The sequence below is a fragment of the Gorilla gorilla genome, chromosome 22 (genome assembly GCF_029281585.2).
Source record: "Gorilla gorilla gorilla isolate KB3781 chromosome 22, NHGRI_mGorGor1-v2.1_pri, whole genome shotgun sequence".
Taxonomy (NCBI): domain Eukaryota; kingdom Metazoa; phylum Chordata; class Mammalia; order Primates; family Hominidae; genus Gorilla; species Gorilla gorilla.
The window spans coordinates 24119672-24139353 of NC_073246.2; the positions used below are offsets into that span (position 1 = coordinate 24119672).

Here is a 19682-nt window from a genome sequence, read left to right on the forward strand (position 1 = left end):
AGACCTACTGTGAGTTCATTCTGTAATCTATTTACATTATTTTATTTATATTTATATTATACTATTTACTATTTTTATTTATTATATCTGCATAAATTATATATTATATATAAATTATATATATAATTTATTATTACATTTCAATTATATTATTTCCTTTCTTCTATATTGGGAATCTAATAACGAATGATATCCTGTAAAGTTACTCTTATTGAAAGGCCACATTACTTTGGGTTTCCACATTTTTTATTAACTGTCAATTTTATTTGTGAAGTCCAAACTATGAATAACAAAGCATAAATCAGTAGAGAAAAGAGAAAAGGGTTCATCCCCTTCCACAATCCAGTACATACTGTGACCCAGGGAAAGGCAGTGATTATTCTTTAAAAATTTAGCGGTCCTATTAGATGAGACGATAATACTTATTTCATGATTTTTGAATAGTCTTTTGCCTTGACCACCTATAATATATGAGAAAAAAGAAAATAATAAGGAAAAGAATAGGTTAAAACATGGAAAATGATTTGCTTTTTAGTGGAATTGACATATCATTTTTATGCAAATGTGTCTTCCCTCTTTCTATTCTGTGAGCTATTTCTCTCACAAAAAGATTTTTAGACTAATTGTTGTATCTGCCACTTGCTAAATCTGTTTTCTAAATTACAAATTCAGCCTTCGCTGCGGGTGTACTGCCAGCCACTTCTTTCACAAAAGATATTTGTACTAATTGTTTTATCTGCTGCTTGCTAAATCTGTTTGCTAAATATACCTTTCATTGAAATAACAACAAAACCTACTCAGGAAGCAATTAGCAGGTATGAACATTTTTTTGAAAAAAAGCGGAGCTTATATACTTTAGATTGTGTAGGAGGGCCTGAAAGATAGATGTACAAATAATGTATCAGTCAAGGGATTACAGGACTTTAAGAAGGACATAATGTTACTTCACAAATGTGTTTTCCAAGAGTTTGCAAAAGTAGGTCTTGATACTCATGTGCCTAAAACCATGTAAGTATGATATGAGACTTTTTATGTGCTATTATCAAAAATAAAATTTTAAAATATGTGTTCTGAATCTTAAATAATGTTTTGCCAAGGTTTTAAGTTTTCATGGATTTTCTTCTCTAAATCTTAATAAAAATTTGCTGAATATACTATAGTTTTGCCTCAAACAGACATATAAAGCACTATGCTTCTAATGGTTAAAAAAGACATAAAATAAACCAAAGGAAAAATGAGCTTTTATTATCATTATTGTATATTACCATGTTGAATTTTAAATTTATGAACTAATATCAATTTTCTCTCTTTAAAAATAATATGCATAAAATTTTTCTTTCTTAATTGGTTTAAAATCTCAGGAAAACAATCAATACCAACAAACTGAAAAAAATTTAGGGGATTACTGAATATATGTGAAGCAAATTTTATATAGTTTGAAAATGAGTCTCTCATTTCTGCCACAGGCACAGTTGAGGTTGTGAGTTAACCATGTGATTTACTCGACTATGTTGCTACTTCTGTAGTGTTTCATGTGATGAAATTTACAAATAATGTGAATTTTCTCATTCCAACTGCATTTTACTAATAGCAGAAAATTTTCTAAATTTCAAGATAAAAACAGACTTCTAATGTTCTAGATTCTCTTTCCCAGTGGAAATTTCTTCAAAATGTTGTTTTAGACTTTCTTACAATGTTGTTTTAAACCTGTTTAAAATTTTAAAACCATATGGACAATGGTTTTACTCTTAGACTTTTAAACAATACAGTTTTATCATGGATTCCCAAAGTATGGTGACAATTTCTATCACAAAATAGTCTATATCTAAATAGAAACTGATAAAAATGGAATAAAACTTTCTCTATTAGAGTGTATTTGCTTGTAGCATGTTTGGCAACATAAATGGTAGAAATATAAGTTAATCAGTGAATATTAATTTCAAACTACTTATTATATATCCATGTTTTGGGTTATATAAAGAAGAAATATGTCTATTATTTTAGAAACAATATCAATAAATAGTTATGGTGGACAGATTAACAATAAATCTGGCCCTGAATGGTACTAGAAACGTGAATATTTTATTGATGCTCAGGAAAAGAAAGGCAGTATAAATAACAATGTTTTAATTTTACTTCTGATGAAATATCTGAAAATGGTAATTATTTAACTTAGAGCAATCAAAATAAGAATATTGCTTACTCTGCAATATTCTCCATTGCAATTTTAGAAGATCAAATAAACACAAACACACTTACATGTGTATGACTATATACATACATATAATTTTCCACCTAATTTGCAATTTATTTTACTAAAATATAAATAAATATTTTTAAACATGATAGTCTATACACAAATGCTAATTTAAAAATAAATTAAATGACAAAATTGAAATGTAGTTTTTACTTGTGAATTAAAATATAAACTGTTTAATATTATTAGTAAAATATTATTGTTCCTGTTTTTTATTGAGCATACAATGATGCAGCTTTGATTTATTTAATATTCTTTTGTTTTGCTGATTTTTATCCGTATATATTATTGAATTTTTTTTTTTTTTGAAACAGAGTCTTACTCTGTTACCCAGGCTGGATTACAGTGGCTCCATCTCAGCTCACTGCAACCTACACCTCCTGGGTTCAAGGGATTCTCTTGCCTCTGCCTCCTGAGTAGGTAGGATTACAGGCGTGCATCACCACACCTGGCTAATTTTTGTAGTTTTAGTAGAGACAGGTTTACCATATTGTCCAGGCTGATCTCAAACTCCTGACCACAGGTGATCTGCCTACTTCGGCCTCCCAAAGTACTGGGATTGCAGGCATGAGCCACCGTGCCCGACCAAGACATTGATTTTTTTATTAAATTACCCTTACCAGGACTTAAGGATGCCATTTTGTCATTTATTCTAAATGACAAGAATAATTGTATGCACAATTTGTTGCTCCTCAGTATTTATTTTTAAATAAAATTAATATAAAATTATATTATTTTATATTAAAAGTAAAAATATAAAATTTTTACTTTTCTCATTTAACTAAAGTGAATTCAATAATTATAGAGTATATAGTTATGAACATATTATCAATATTTATTTTATGTGTATTTATAATGTATTAAATATTAAGTCATAAAATAATAGTCCCTAAAAATCTTTTTATTCCAAATGTTTAGTGTAAAATATATTTTAATTTTGACCTGCTCTACCATCAGTTTAGTAAAACCACTACCTAGAAAAACACAGGGACTCAATGTTTGGCACCTCTCATTGCCTTGTATTTTTTTTTCTTTTTTTGGTTTGGTTTTGTGTCGTCTTCCATTCACGTGCTCTGTTCGAAATTCTATCCTCCTTTGTAATCTGTATTAGAATCTTTCAGTTGATTTTTATTCTAAATTGATAACAAACTGGATTTCAGTTTCATTTGTGAAGTATTCACATCCTAAATATAAATGTTTTTTAAGTTGTCTCATTAAAAAAATCATTTTAAAGCTATCCCCTAGAAATCATATACTCTAAGATTTTTCTGTACAGATCCTTATATAGTCTAAGTCTTCTGTATTTTTGCTCATGTCTCTGTAATCAACTCCCATATTAGCAATAGCCTGTAGGAATATTCACATGCTTACTTTAAACTTAATATGCTCAAAATAGAAACTACAGTCATTTCTTCAACAACAGCTCCTATAGACATACTTATTGAAGTCATCACTAGCATTAACATATAAATCCATCTTTCTGTCTGATGGTTGCAGCATTTAGATAATTTCAAGGTCTGGATGTGCTGACTACTTTATCTTTTAACAATGGCTATTTTTTCTAACTTTTTTATGTAACACATCTTAGACTTTAGAATGAAAATTATGTGCAAATGAACAGTGGAGAATGAGGTAAACATTTATGTTTTGAAATGGGTCTGTCCTTTCTTTTGTCAAGTCGTAATTGTAAAGTATTTAGTCACTGTCGTCAGGAGTTGAGCTGGGTTTGGGTTTTGTTGTGGCTACATTTATTACCTTTATACTGAGATGTCAATTTCCTTTCATCTTGGTCAGCTGGTACCATATACTGGATGTGGGGTCTGGGGTGTTGAAGAGATTTTTGTGTTCCTAATCTACTTTCCGCTTTCCGTAATTTCTGAACAAGCCTGTGCCACAGAGTGTTTATATATCATTTTGTCCCTTCCACAATAAACAGTAGACTGTCATTTCTGTTAATGGGTGCAGGTGTCAAAGTGGAGGTAGGGTTGGTTCTGTCTTCCACTTCGTCAGCCTCATTGACTTGGCCTTTAGAAATGGAGCTTTTTCAGTGTGACTTATGACAGCCATTATCTGCCTTGTGTCTGAGAGAGCCTTGGGCAGGAAACAGTTTTCACAACTTACCATGACAATACTGATCTCTCTCTGAATCAGTGCTTTGAATCAATCAACCCCAGTAGGCTTCTTGCTCTCCACCAGAGACTGCCAGGTTTTGGGTCTATTCCTCCCTCAGAAGCAGTGCACCATTGCCTGAGACTAGGTCCAAGATGGTAGTTTCCTGCTTCTTTCTCAGTGATATTGCTTATTTGTTTGTGCAAAGCTTGTTGTGACAGCAGAGGTAGTTTGTTATCTCTTCCCCCAGAGGTAGATTGCTTCTGCTTCTACCTAGAGGCAGTGGACTTATTCTACAACGCTGGGAGCAGAACTGTTTCCTGCCCATAATGGAGCTGTTTATGGCGTTTACTTTCCTGAGAGAAAAGTTCCAGAACATGGTCAGGGCTTCATGTCACTGTCCACGTTAGTCAGAGTTTTGTGCCTTTGTCCAACCAAAGGTTCCTCTCTCAGCTCTTTGCCCTGCCTGTAGTTTATCTCATGAGTATCTAGAGGTGAAAAAGACCTCACAAGTTAGTGTAAACTCCATTATGTCTGAGGCTCCCACTACACTCTCTTACTTGACAACATTTGACCCTGAAGAATTTGTAAAGTTTTCATTGTTTTCTTCTTTCACATTTCTAGAGCATGAAACTCTAAAGAAAGAAGCACAAAGTCCTTGGTACAATGCTCCACCTTGTGTTTCTTGGAGAGGCTTGGCACCTTGGTTCACCTGGTAACCTTGGAACCACAGCTTCCTGATTGATGCACTTGAGAAATGCTAGGATTCTGTTGACTACCCTGTTGCCTTTTGTTTGTTTGTTTGTTTGTTTGCTTTAGGGTGGAAGCAATGTCTACTTGCGGCTTTCCACCTTCTAAGTGTAAGCAGAACTTGGTTGCAAGTAACTCATTTAGGAGGTAATTCCTGCAAACAATGTTGAGTGAATGGGAAAGTGAGCAGCCGGTGGAAGGCAATGCAAATTGCATCAGAGAATAGGTTGTAACTGTATAACTAGAAACCTCTGGGAGACTGTGTAGTGCTTGTCTCAGAGCTTTCTTACCTGAAAATAAAAAAGCTGGGGTACTCATCCACTTAGTATTTTCTCCATCACTTCCATCTTCATCAACTTATTTCTAAGGTTATTCTGATAGGCAAGTTATTTATTGGAAATTATGAATTTACCTTCCTACCATTTATCTGGCTGAGTCTGATTACTTTGTCCTTCTGCTTTTCTTCGAAACTGTTATAATTTTCATAATTCTAACCAATTTATGTATTTTAACATATTTTAGCGTGATAGGAATTTTTGAGAAATTAATTTTAATAAGCATATATCAAATTTATTTTGCATTTATATATTATATAATATGAAGTTAATGTTTATTTTGTCTTATAATGAATGATTTATAGAATTCTGGGAGTATGGATGGATTCTCGTGGTAATTTACATATCTCTCTTAATACATCACCTGTGCATATCGGCCCTCAGAATATAAGTAAACCTCTCTGAGCCCAGTAGAGTTTATAGTTTCAATTTAATCTAGTCTCCATCTACTGTAATTAAAGGCCGTAACTGGAAATATAGTCATTGATAAATGTGTGCTAGGAAAAGAGGGCTGTGTCTGCTGATTGTTTTGTAATTAATCACTGTGGTGAGAAGCTACAATATTGTTATACTCAAATCTTCAGGTATGATCTTCAGCTAAATAATATATGACTCCAAGGATGTTAAATAATATAATGTTCAAATGATCTATTTCAATCAAGAGTTATCACAAAAGCCAATAATGGGGAGTGCTTTCAAATCAAGAGCTCAAATGCTAATTAGAAGATATGCAATAAGAGCCCAGAAAAAAGACGATTGCATTTGGTATAGAAATCATGCAAAAGCAGTTTTCATACAGTTACGAGGGGTGAAAGGGCTTCCAGAGAGAATCTGAGACAAGTGATTAAGTAGAAGTGCTATTTCCCCTGCCATGAATGGGAAGACAGAAATGGAATGGCAGCCAGAGTAGGGTGTATTTGAGTCTTTGTTTGCTATTTTCTCTGAGAACAGCTAGAGCATATTTATATGTTGCTGATGGGAATTTTCCAGTGAAAATGGCCATTGGGAATTAATGACAGTGGGGGGGTCGAAATGCTGAAGTCAAGTTTTTGCAAAAGGTATAGAGTGTGGAAAACAAAAAATAATTTAATGAATGTGTTGTCCTTACATAAGAACAATAAGACCATAGTAAACACATCATTTTGTAAAAATATAAACATACATATTATCACCACAAAAGCCTAGGTTGATGATTTGAAGTGTGATAATGAACAAGATTCGTTTGACAGCTCCTATTTTCTCATTAAGGTAAGAGGCCTTAGGAAAAATGTATGCGTAGGATTACTGGCATATTTAAAGCACATTTTAAATAAAAATTATATATTTTACACTAGTTCTTCATATGATGAGAGCTTTAAAAATAGTAAAATATTTAACAAAATAATACTTATTTTTAGTCTGTGAAATCATTTCCTGTAAGCTCTGAAGCAGAGATAATTATGTTCCACTACAAAAGGAGTTATTTGCTCTCCTGTTAATGTGGGTAAGAGATTTCCAGGGTTTTTGTAGGTTTCTTATTTTCCTTTAAAAGTGAAAACAAATATATAGCATTTTTTTCTTAGTCCTCTTACTGATGGCTTCTAGCATGCCCTTGGTTATAAAAATACATAATTGAGACGTATAGCAGACACTTCACTTAAACACAGATTGGTTGTAGGCATAAGTAATCTGCAATATTTTTATAAATCCTAAACCAGCAAGCATAGTCATATATTCATAAAAAGTGAAGCAGCTAAGAAAACATGGGCAACAATATTTTCAACTAAAATATCATGCAACATGATGGTTTTTGAGTAATTATCAGAGACTGATACAAGGGAAGTATTCTCTTAATCAGAGAGTTTTGATTAATTTAATCACACTTCCACTGTGCCTATGAAAATAATGTCTCCACTGGTGTTCTAATTTGAAACAACAGACTCCTTTTATTATTGAATGAAAGGTACCAGTCATAATGATAGTATTATGGCTGAATATTCACTCCTGAAAAGTAATATGACAGAAATAATAAAGTTGATTACCAAAAAAGGAAAGTGAACATTTACTGACATATATTTACCTGGCAAAATAATAGTCATCACTAGCCAGTGATGGAGAAAGACATTGTCCAATTAAATATACTGTTTTTGGTTCTGAGTCTGTTGAATGCCAATTATTTTTATCCCATTTGTAGATATATCACACATTCGGAGCATAAGTACATTTCTTTAAAATAATTTTATGTGTCAATATTTATACATTGTTACTATTTACTAGATTATCAACTTTATTTCCCTCCCTATTCTCGACTATGTTTATGTTGTTTTCATGTTATGTTATTAACTATTCACAAAGATGATTAAAATAAACTGATTCTAAAACAGATTTACAGCTATATGAGTCACTTATTTTTAATCTAGAAAACATAAATATATGCCCTCCAGAAGACACGGTAGTTTATTGACACAAAGAAATGCCAGTGGGATCTTTAAAGTGTATGCAGATCTAAATCCAGGCACATCAAAACCCAGGTGTTGAAATGCTATGATTCCTGGTGCTCCACCTCAAGGCCAGTGGCTGAATTTTGATGTGGAGAAGGTATTAACTAAAATCGAGTGGACATGTAGAAAGCATTAATTTGAATTTGGGATGATGCATGGAGCCAGGAGGCAAACAAAAGGAAGAATTTACCTTCCAGAATCTCTAGACTGGCACAACACTTACCAAGAAATCACATGATTGATTTTGTCCTGTTCTTTTAGCACAGTGAAGGGTAGTGTCCCCAGCACCCAGAAGTGGCTTCCCACTCCTTATCCACGAATACTCTGGTTCCCTGTCAATGGCTTCTAATTCAAACATCCCTAAAGGTCTATTCTAAACAGTATGTTTTTTTTCCAAGTCAAATGATCAGAATATTTCTTCATGCATTCTAAGCGCATCTAGCCAGCAATTATGCCAAACACCAAGGGAATTTTGTAGTTTGGGCATTCTCATCAAACTTGTAAGCAGTGACACAGCCAACAGACTTCTCATCACTGTGATGGTTAATACTGAGTGTCAACTTGATTGCACTGAAGGATGCAAAGTATTGTTCCTGGGTATAACTGTGAGGGTGTTGCCAAAGGAGATTAAATTTGAGTCAGCAGACTGGGAAAGGAAACCCACCCTCAATCTGGCTGGCCACAATCTAATTAGCTGCCAGTGCAGCCAGAATAAAAGCAGGCAGAAGAACCTGAAAAGACTAGACTGGCTTAGCCTCCCAGCCTACATCTTTCTCCCGTGTTGGATGTTTCCTGCCCTCGAACATCACACTCCAAGTTCTTCAGCTTTGGGACTCAGAATGGCTTCCTTGATTCTCAGCTTGCAGACAGCCTATTGTGGGACCTCACCTTGTGATTGTGTTGAGTTAATACTCCTTAATAAATTCCCCTTTATACATATACATCTATCCTATTAATTCTGCCCTCTAGAGAATCCTGACTAATACAATCACCTTCATCATTGTCTCATTTCTGGACTTCAGCTTCTTTTTTTATCAAAACATGGGAGTTCAAATCTCTATGTCATTGAAGATATTAAGGAAGGTAAAACTATTCTGCCTCAATAGTTAGGCCATTGCCTTCACCAACAGATTGACAATCAGCTGGCTCCTGTCAGATTTAGCTACACTTATTAGGGCTGCGAAGAATTGCTCTGGGCTCTTGGAAGACTTAACAAATTCACCTTCTCCTTTATCAAGAAACAACTTGCTTTCTATAGCATGTTTATTCCTACTATGAAACCATGACTAGGAGAGAAAGTCCATAAACATTTTTTTTTCCTAAAAATCTCTCGTTTGGAAAGTGGGACTAGGTATGCTTCCATTTGGGCAGTTTCAAATTTATTTTTATTTCTGGAAGCATTTTTAACCTGGAAGCATCCTCTGCATGAAAACAGAAGTTCTCAGACAGGATGAAAAGAAAGCAGATAAGTCAGCACTGGGTTTCTCCACTTATGGGCCCAACAAATCTTTCAGGAACAGAAAATGCCTGCTTAGCAGGTATTTGAGAGATAGAGTAATGCTTCCTTCAGGCATAGAAATACCATCAACCTGATCCAGTAGGTTCATAGGGACGATTAACTTGCCTTTATTAACTAAATGAAAACATTTATCTACTAGTCGTTATCACAGTACATTAGAGGAAAGTTGAATTTTGCTTTTATGTTGTCCATTCTAAACTTGTTAGAAAATGACAACTAGGCATTGGAGGAAGCTCCATTATTCACCCAAGAAGACAATATGAATTTGCAGGTTCACAAAAGGGCATTTACCCTGAGTTGATTATTCTACATTGTATACATGTATGAAAATATCACAGGTACTCCAATGTAACCTAAAATTATGTGCAACTGTGATATTTTAATAAAAATCTAAAAATGTCAAAATATCCATAAATATATGCAAGTCTATTATCTACATTATTATTGCTTAAACTATTGGTGATAAAGCATTATGTTTGTGTTTGTAATTTTGTCTTTTATTTGCATTCTGTTATGGCCAAATACTTTTGTAAAATATTAGAAATAATGAATTACTAAAATTAAAACACAAATTAATATAAAAAGGCATTTATGCTGAGAATGTCCAATCATTATTAATGTGCACACATATACAGACACACACGCATATGTATTTCAAATAAGCCTTTAATATGCCCATATAATTCTATTATTTTCTTTTTCTAACTCAAATGGCATATTCATTTGAAATTGTATTTCGATGATATACGATTAAGGAAGAGAAGAGATTGTGGATTGCCATATATCCTATCATGTCCCAGAAGGTAGTCATTTGTGACTATTTTCCTGGCATAATTATTATAATGCCAATTTTTACTCTCAGGAGAGTCACAGTTTAGATGATAAATAGATACGGTTCGTTGAAGTTAAGGTGATGCAACTTTCTGAAATGTAACATGGGAGAGGTGGGTGAGTTGGAATTGACCAGATTCTAGGATTTTCTTTTTAAGAGTGTTACATTGGCCACATTCATAGAGAAGTGAGATTTAATAAAACTAAAAAACTTCTGCACAGGAAAAAAAATAGAGTAAAAATGCAGTGCATGAAATGGGAGAAAATATTTGCAAACCATATTATCGAAACCATATATCATGTCAGGAGTTACTCTCCAAAATATAATATATATAAATATAAATTGCTACATCACAATAGCAAAACAAAAACAAAACAATAAATAACCCAATTAGAAAATGGGCAAGGAATATGAACAGACAATTCTCCAAAGAAGAAATACAAATGGGCAACAAGTAAAAAAAGGTGCTTAACATCACTAATCATCAGGAAAATGCAAATCAAAACCACAAGAACATATCACCTCACAGCTATCAGGATGATTGTTATTACAAAGAAGGAAAAAAAAAAAGATAAGTGTTGGTAAGGATGTGGAGAAATTGGAACCCTTTTACACTGTTGGTGGGAATGTAAAATGATGCAGCCACTATGAAAAACCCTGTAAGTTTCTTCAAAAAACTAAAAACAGAACAACCATATAATCCAGCTGTCCCACTTCTGGATATATAGCCAAAGTAATTGAAACCAGGATTTCATAGAGTTACCCACATTCTCATATTCCTTGCACATTATTCACAATAGTCAAGATACAGAAAAATACCCTGAATATCCGTAAGTGGATGAATATAAATAAGATGTGGTAGACATGATATGGAATATCATTCAGCTTTAACAAAGAAGGAAATTGTGCCCTACATGACAGCATGGGTGAACCTGGAGGACACTGTGCTAAGTGAAATAAGCCAGTTACAGAAAGACGAATACTGCCTAACTCCAGTTATATGAGGAATCTGAAATAAACTGATAAACACAGAATAAGACTATGGTTGTCAAGGGTTTGTGGGAGGAAAAAATGAGAAGTTGCTGTTCAACAGGTATAAAGATTCAGTTATAGAAGATGTGTAAGTTTAAAAGATCTACTGTACAATATTGTGCCTGTTAACAATACTGTTAAACTTAAAAAAAAATTGTTGAGGGTACATCTCATGTTAAGTGTTCTTACCACAATAAAAAAAAATTATATATAAAGATGGTTGAGCCTGGAGCGAAGAAATACACAACAATCATGTCTGGAAGCATTTAATAAATTAGGGAGTGTCAGAGACGTATGTGGAGGTAGAGAAGATGACATAGATTTTTTTTTCTTAATTTGATGATGGAATAATGGTCATGAAATAAGACTAGTGAGAAAGTAAGACAACAAATCTACCTTGCAGTCCTCAGGTGTAAGAGAGAGGGAATAAGGAATACCATTTAGGAGGACTTCAAAAAAAAAAGATTTCCTTGGAGAAGAGCTAAGCTTCAGTTAAGGTAAACTGGCAGAACATAGCAGTTTAAAATAACAGCTTAAGGCCAGGCGCGGTGGCTCACGCCTGTAATCCCAGGCCGTGGCGCAGGGGGTGGGGGGTGGTGGTGTCACCTGAGGTCAGGAGTTTGAGACCAGCCTGGTCAACATGTTGAAACCCTCTCTACTAAAAAAATACAAAAATTAGCCGGGCGTGGTGGCGGGCGCCTATAATCCCAGCCACTCAGGAGGATGAGGCAGAAGAATCACTTGAACTCGGGAGGCAGAGGTTGCAGCAAGCGGAGATCGTGCCACTGCACTCCAGCCTGGGAGACAGAGCGAGATTATGTCTCAAAAATACATAAATAAATAAATAAAATGACAGGTTAAGATATTACCGTAATTCCTGGATAAGAAGCACCAGTTACAAAGGACAGTAAAAGAATTCTCGCTGTAGGAAGATGGAGATAAAATGAAGGAACAACTAGAAATGGGAGAAGATAATAAGTGGAAATGCTAATACAGTGGATCATAGATCTGTATCTTTGCATGTGTGCTTCGTTCTTTGTATTGTACTTTAAGAAGTCACAAATAGTACTCAAGTTGTAAGAATATTAATCATCTTAGCAAAAGAGTCTTGCAGTACCGGGATTTATACACAACAAAGAAACACATAGAGGGGGGGTTAATCTAGTTGGTATGTATAAGAAGTTTATAAAAATTGAATTCATAATTGTGTAGTTTTGAACACTGTGATAATATAATTTGTACATATGTAAGAGAAAATCCGATGAGAATGGAGCCATGACAAGGCTGAATATGTAGCAAACAAGTTGTCTATGATAACAAACTCTACATGTATTAAAATAAAATGATTTCAAACAAAATGAACAGATACAGCCCTGGAAACTTCCCTGAGGGGAGTACTGGCGGGAATCTAGAGGAATCTGAATGAGAACAAAACAGAGAATGATTTATTATTATTATTTTATCTATTTGAATGACTTTGTAGAACCACATATTTGTGTCTGATAACACCAGAGAAACTGAAAAGTTTCTTCCAAGTTTTCCGGTAATGACCATGAACTTAATAAACTATGTAGTGACGTACATTTGTATTTTGAACTATTTCTTACTAGTTAATACCATTTTTTGCAGAATGTTGTGTAATGGTTTAGAGAGAAACAGCCTTTTTGTGGCTTCTGCTAGTTGAGCTGGGATTCAAGTGTTCAAGTCATCCAACCTCATTTTCTCTTTCCATGTTATTGCCTATGAAAGATATGTTATTGTTTCTTCTGATGCCCAAATAGCAGATCTATGCATATAGTGCAGTGTTAACTGATTTAGGTAGCTTTCCATCTCAGCATATAAGTATCACTTCAGGGAGTAGGAGAATATGGAGCTCTTTTTGATGGTACATGTGTGTTAAATTGATATTGTTCTGGTAATGGCACACTATAGCCATGAACTCTGTCCATATTACCCTCTTCCATCAAGAATGGATGACACTATTCACAGATAAAAGTGAAAGGATCAAAATCGTGATATATTTGGACCCAGTAGTCTCTTGAAAAAGGCAGGGTAGAGGTCAGAACACTTATTTCAATTGAACAAAGTCTACATTTTTGGAATGCTGCTATAAACCAGATGTCATATCAGTAACTGTCTTGAAAGAAGTGTGGAAATGTATAACAGCTATGAAAAGAGATATTCGTATTAAAGGAAATATTTAGAAACATATGCCTGAGATACTATTGTCTTTAGTCTTAAAAAATTGCTTAAGTAAAATTAAAGTAACTAACTACCTAAGTGAGCACAATTTTGAAAGAGAGGGGTCTCTATTGTTATGTAATAAATTAAGGGAAAGCACCAAATGGGAACTAGAAGGTAGAAAATGTTATCAATATATTTGAATATTGTAAGTAGAAATAAAAATCAATTAGTCATATTTTAACAAACCAATTAAAGTAAGCCTTAAAGAAAAAAAAAGCATGTGTTTAAATTTTTAAAGGCAAGTTTCTGACGAAACTCCCTATATAGAAGGTTATAATTTTTTAAAAAAGTCGCAATGTAAAACTACATTGACAGCCAAAACACATATATTTTAACATGTAAATAAATCTATTACCCATTTCAACAGTGATATACCAAAGAAAGAACTCATTAGCCATTTTTCATAGAATAGTCGAACATGTTAAAATGCTATCATTCCGTATTTGCAAGTTGGCCTGTAGAAATATACTGAAGATTTTTTTAAAAGAAGATTGAATTTAATTCAAATAACTCATTTTAATTTAAATGAAACTAATATAAATCAATAATCATAAAACAGATTGAAATTTCAGTGTTAACCATGCTCATAATTCAACTTACATTTAATTTAGAAGAAATAATAGCCAAATTTGTGCTTATTTAAAAAACCTAGAGTTTAATATGAATGCATACAAATTTTTTTCTTTCACACTCATTATATGACTAAACAAAATTTATACAGAACATTTCTTTAGTTCTTTATTTTCTTTTTGTGCAATTTTCATATTTGTTTCACTGATTTGTACTGCATTTACCAAAGGATAACGTTTTTTTGAAGTGCAAACCATTTGCCATTAGTTTTATATCAAGAAAATTAAATCTCACCCCCTTAACTGTACTTGTATTCATTTACCCACAGGTGAAATTGAAGTAAAAAATTACAATGTTGCAAGCCAGGCATGGCGGTGCATGCCTGTAGATCCAGCTACTCTGGAGTCTGAGGCAGGAGACTTAAGCTGAGGAGTTTGGAGCTGTAGCTCCTTTGATTGTGCCTGTAAAAAGCCACTCCACTCCAACCTGGACAATATCACAAGAATCTGTGTCAAAACATCACAGATACAATTCCTTAAAAATAATTTACTATATCATGATTTCTCCACATTTTACATAAGACTTAGAGCTACCTTAAGTTAAAGGTAGCAAACAGTTATAACTCATTTTCATGAAGCTTTAGGACTTCATCCTTTTATCACTGCAATAATTTTAATTTATAAATCATTTTTTGAATAATATAGTATATTTGCTTATTGATTTTTAAAATGCACGCTACTTGTAGATTTCTTCTTGCGTTAGAAATGAATGATCTGGTGACCACTGGATGTGGTAAATGAGGAAAACTTCAAAAGTAACTAATAAGTAATAGATTAACATAATAATAATGAAACCTTCCCCATTTCCAAATTCCAGTGGAAATACTTACAAACACAGACCAAACATAAATGTTTAGCTATGTCTATGGGTGTGTAAATTTGGATAAACAATAGTAAAACATATTGATAAAAGATCATATATTCAGAAATTGGAGGTGTTTCTACATCTTGATTAAACTAACAGGGGATACTGTTGACTCTTTCGAAAATAACAGTTTCAAAATAAGGAGCCTACATTTCCAGTTTAAGACAATGGACTGATCAAATGGTTCAAAACATCAGTAACAATTATTGCATACAAAAAGGAATATTTTTAAAACGTATGGAATAGAGGTGACAGCAATTGTCCATAGTTCCATAAATTTTTGGAAAACAGGAGAAATATGGCGTCCCATGATCAATAAACTCATGCTGAGTGGGCCCCATTTTAGAACATGTAAAGAAGAATCTATGTTGGAACTGGAGAATAAGGGTTGTAGAAATCAAGATAATTGACTTATGGACTGTTACAAAATTTGAGGTACCCTAGGTTTAGATTGGAAAATTATTTTATAAGAACTATTAAGATATCTAACTTGGATTGGTATATTTCTGCTGGAAAGTCAATACCCATGCTGTATTCTCCTTATTATGACACGTGTTTGTTTGTGACCCAATTTACATCTTTAAAATAATCATTATAACATGCTTTAGGCACATGTACCTGCTGAAAATGAACCATATGAAGGGGGAAGAATCAGCAGAGGAATGGAGTGATAGCCAGTACTGTCAGCCTTCAGTATCCATGGGGGATTGGTTCCAGGAACCTACAGATACCAAAATCCATGGATGCTCAAATCTCTTATATAAAACATTGTAGTAGTTACATTTAACCTATGCACATCATCCTGTATACTTTAAATCATCTCTAGATTACTTATAACCAATACAATATAAGTGCCATGTAAATACTTATTATACTGTATTTTGTATTTTTTATTGTTATATTATTTTTTTTCAAATATGATCTCTCCAGTGTTGGTGGAATCTGCAAATTCAGATGCCGTGAGTACAGAGAGTCGATTTTACTTCCATGAATCAATAGATTAATATTCATGTCCAAAACAAGTAGTCTTATAGATTTGAAGAGAACGCAAAGCAGAGCTGGAAAGTGAATGCCTCTTTGTTGTGAGTCATCATTATTTGTCCAATATAGGTTAGTAATTTGAGTTTATTTTATAGTTTTTCTCTGCTATCCTCAGACATCAGACTCTTAAGTCTTATCTCCTTATAATTATTATAGGAGAAATATTTACAGCTTTACTAAAGAGCTTGTGGATCATAGTGTTTGCTGAAAGCTCTAATTCAGGTTGACTACAGCGTTGACCTTTTGCAAGTCAGAAATTTTCTAACTTACTTTAATTATTATAATTATTATTGTATCTTTCAAAATCAATAGATCATGCATAACTTAAAGTTGCAAAAATATTAATGTAAAACAATGTATAATTAATTTATCTATGAGATAATTTGGTGGGACTGATAAGATGTGAAGAAAACGGTGTGGGACAAATTTCCTCAGTGTGTATGATGGGGTGCCAACATAAAAGACCTAATATTATTGAACTAAGATATAGATATTAAATATATTATTTGCAGTCACTAAAATTACCGCTAGAAGGTACAAACACCTTTGACATCAGGGCTAAAATAGCTGAAGCTTACATTTGAAAAATCAATAAATGCAATAAAAAGATATTTATCATTGTGATACTTAGAAGTATTCATCCAATGTGCTAAACATATAAAAAGTCAAAAGTGTTCCTCCGTGTAAGGAAAAGGGTAAAGAATTAAACATTGAAAACAGGTCTTTTGGCCCTTGTTTAAAATAGTTTTTATATTTTACTTTTATTTATTGTTTATAAAAATATAGGAAAAATCCAGATATTAAAAGGTACATAAAAGTCTATCCAGGTCACTGTGTAGATAAAAGAAATGAGAAATGTAAAGTTGATACTACAGAGAATGAGATAGAAATAGGAGAATTTTTAAAAACTCATACATACTGATTGTACATTTTGCTGAAGTATACGTGATATTTTGATACATGTATACAATGTGTAATGATCAAATCAGAGTAATTGGGATATTCATTAACTCAAACATTTATCTTTTTATTCTATTAGGAATATTCCAAATCTCCTCTGGCAAAAAGAGTAGAAATATTAATTTTTGTTTATTACATATATTTTTAATACCTTCAAAAATATGTATTAAATAAAATTCCAAATATGGTATTAAATTAGATTTAAACATTCAAAATCACCAAAAAAATTTACAATTGTATAACTAAAGGTACAAATTAGTTCTATAAATACAAAAAGTATGGCAAACAATTTTTTAATATTTCCACCCTGATCTAGAATTCCATACCTCCCACATCTGTCATTATCTTTTTTCTTAAGGTTGTTTTGGTTTTTCAAACAGCCCACGTAACTTTTTCAGGATTACTTGTTAATTGAATAAACATCTAAAGGGACAGGAACTTCCAAAAGTATAATGCTTTATCTAGAAAGGTAACTTCTATCTCTTTGAAAAATGTTCTTGTTTTTGAAACTTGTAATTATGAAACTTGTAAAACATTCAGAAATATACTAAAAATAATGCAGCATCCAATCATGTAACAATTATGCAGATTTCAGGAAATGTTAATATTAGATTATATTTTCTCTTTCCTATTAAGGTATATCTACTATCTTGTATTTCTTGAGTACTTATCCATATATAATTTTAAACTTTTATACAAATGTTTTTTCATATATAACATATAATACTATAATTTATAAAATCTATTTTGCTGTACATATCATTTTGAAACTTACTTTTTTTGTTGTTCATCATGGTTTTCAACGATTTACCTATTTTTACTTACTAAGAGCTAGCTCTCTCCTCTTGGTTAATTCTGTGTAACACATCATTCTATGAATATATCACAAGTTGTTTATCAATTATTTTCCCAAAATAGCTTTAGATTGCTTCTCGTGTTTTGCTGTTTTCAAGCTTACATACTACTCTTACTCTATGCATCTCTTTGGGCCTGTAGTAGAAAATGAGAATTAAAATATTGTAACAAATACCAAGTTTCTTTTCTAAGTTGCTGCAATAATTTACATTTCCAGCATCCATAAGACTGCACACTTCCAACATGTATGCTACACGAAGGTAATATCAAATCAGTATGAAATGGAATTCCTTTGTTGTATTTTGCATTTTTCTAATTTCCAGTGATGTACAAATGTTTATATGTTGTTAGCAACTTGGGTTTTGTCTTAGGAATTTCTAGTCCAAAATGTACTTGTTCAACTATGTTTTTTTTACTGAGTTCTTTGAATGTATATTTATAGGATACTTAATATATTGATGACCTTAATAGCTATTGAAATGTTTATGTTGAAAACATTGCCATTTCCAGTTTATCCTTTAATTAGTTCATAACTTCATTATAATATTCTTTTAATCTTTTGATATAGCAAGGATTTTTCTTATATGATCACACTGCATTAGAAATACATCAATATCCTGGTATTAAAATATATTTCATCTAAAAATTTTTGCTTTTCATATTTAAGTCTTTAAACTATGTGGAATTGATGTCCAGTGTGAATTTTCACTATAATTTTATCATACATATTTGGTAGCTATCCTAGCATTATCCTTTCTATCTTTGTTTTCCCAGCTGTTGTGTAGTGCAAAGTGTATTATCTAAAAATTATGCACATGTGTGCTCATATATCTAGGTTTTTTATTCTGACTGACCTTTTTGTCTATCAAAAAAATTTTCATCAATTATAATTATATGGGTGTTGTGAGATTAGTGCACAGTACCTATAAACTTGTTTAACACTGGAGTTTTTTGTGGGTATGTGCATGTATGTGTGTGTGTATACATGTGTATGTAATGTTTATCTATGTGTGTGTATATACATATACATACTATATGTGTATATGTATATACTATATGTATATATAGTCTTTGTCCATTTTGTGCTGCTGTAATAGAATAACCTAAGACTGGGTTATTTATAAGGAAAGAAATTTATTTGGCCCACTATTTTGGTGGCTGGAAAGTTTAAGATTGGGCAGCAGCATCTGGTGAGGGCCTCATGCTGCCTCCACACATGGAGGGAACCCGAAGGGAAGTGGGTTTGTGCAAAGAGGTCGCATAGTAATGGAGGAAGCAAGAGAGAGAAACCAAGAAAAACAGACTTTCGTTTTTTGAACAACCAGCTCTCTCAGGAGCTAATCCATTCCCATGTAAGTGAGAAATCAATCCTCTTAAAGTGTTTCTCTAGTAATTCTGTTATCATGTATTATCATATTATGTTAGTTTTGAGATTCTTACCATTAGTATTTCTTACTAATAACTGATATTTTTTACATGCATGCTCAAAATTTGTCTTGAATACCTTGTGTCACTGTGTGCTTTGTCTACGTTTTAAAATTTAAACATTGAGTTACTTTATGTTGAGTTACATTATGACTCAACTCAGAGAACTAGCATTTAGTGTTGTAGATCTTTTCTTGATTTTTATTTTATTAATTTTTCATTACATTCATTGTTTTCATACTTTTGTATTTTTGATTTGGCTAAAACATTTTTTCCTGCTTTCTGAAATAGTTACTTAACTTATTGATACTAAGTGGTTTAAAACATTTGCATTTACAGAAAAAATACT

General features: G+C 32.6%; 1 long non-coding RNA gene across 1 annotated transcript; it reads right to left on the bottom strand.

Moving 5' to 3' along the window:
* Positions 1-368: 368 nt before the first annotated feature.
* LOC129529306 (uncharacterized) lies at positions 369-18032 on the bottom strand. The gene is made up of 3 exons (XR_008674782.2): positions 17829-18032; positions 15671-15773; positions 369-461 (listed from the first exon to the last, which is right to left on the bottom strand). It is a non-coding gene; the product is annotated as an uncharacterized lncRNA (long non-coding RNA).
* Between the last annotated feature and the right edge of the window lie 1650 nt (positions 18033-19682).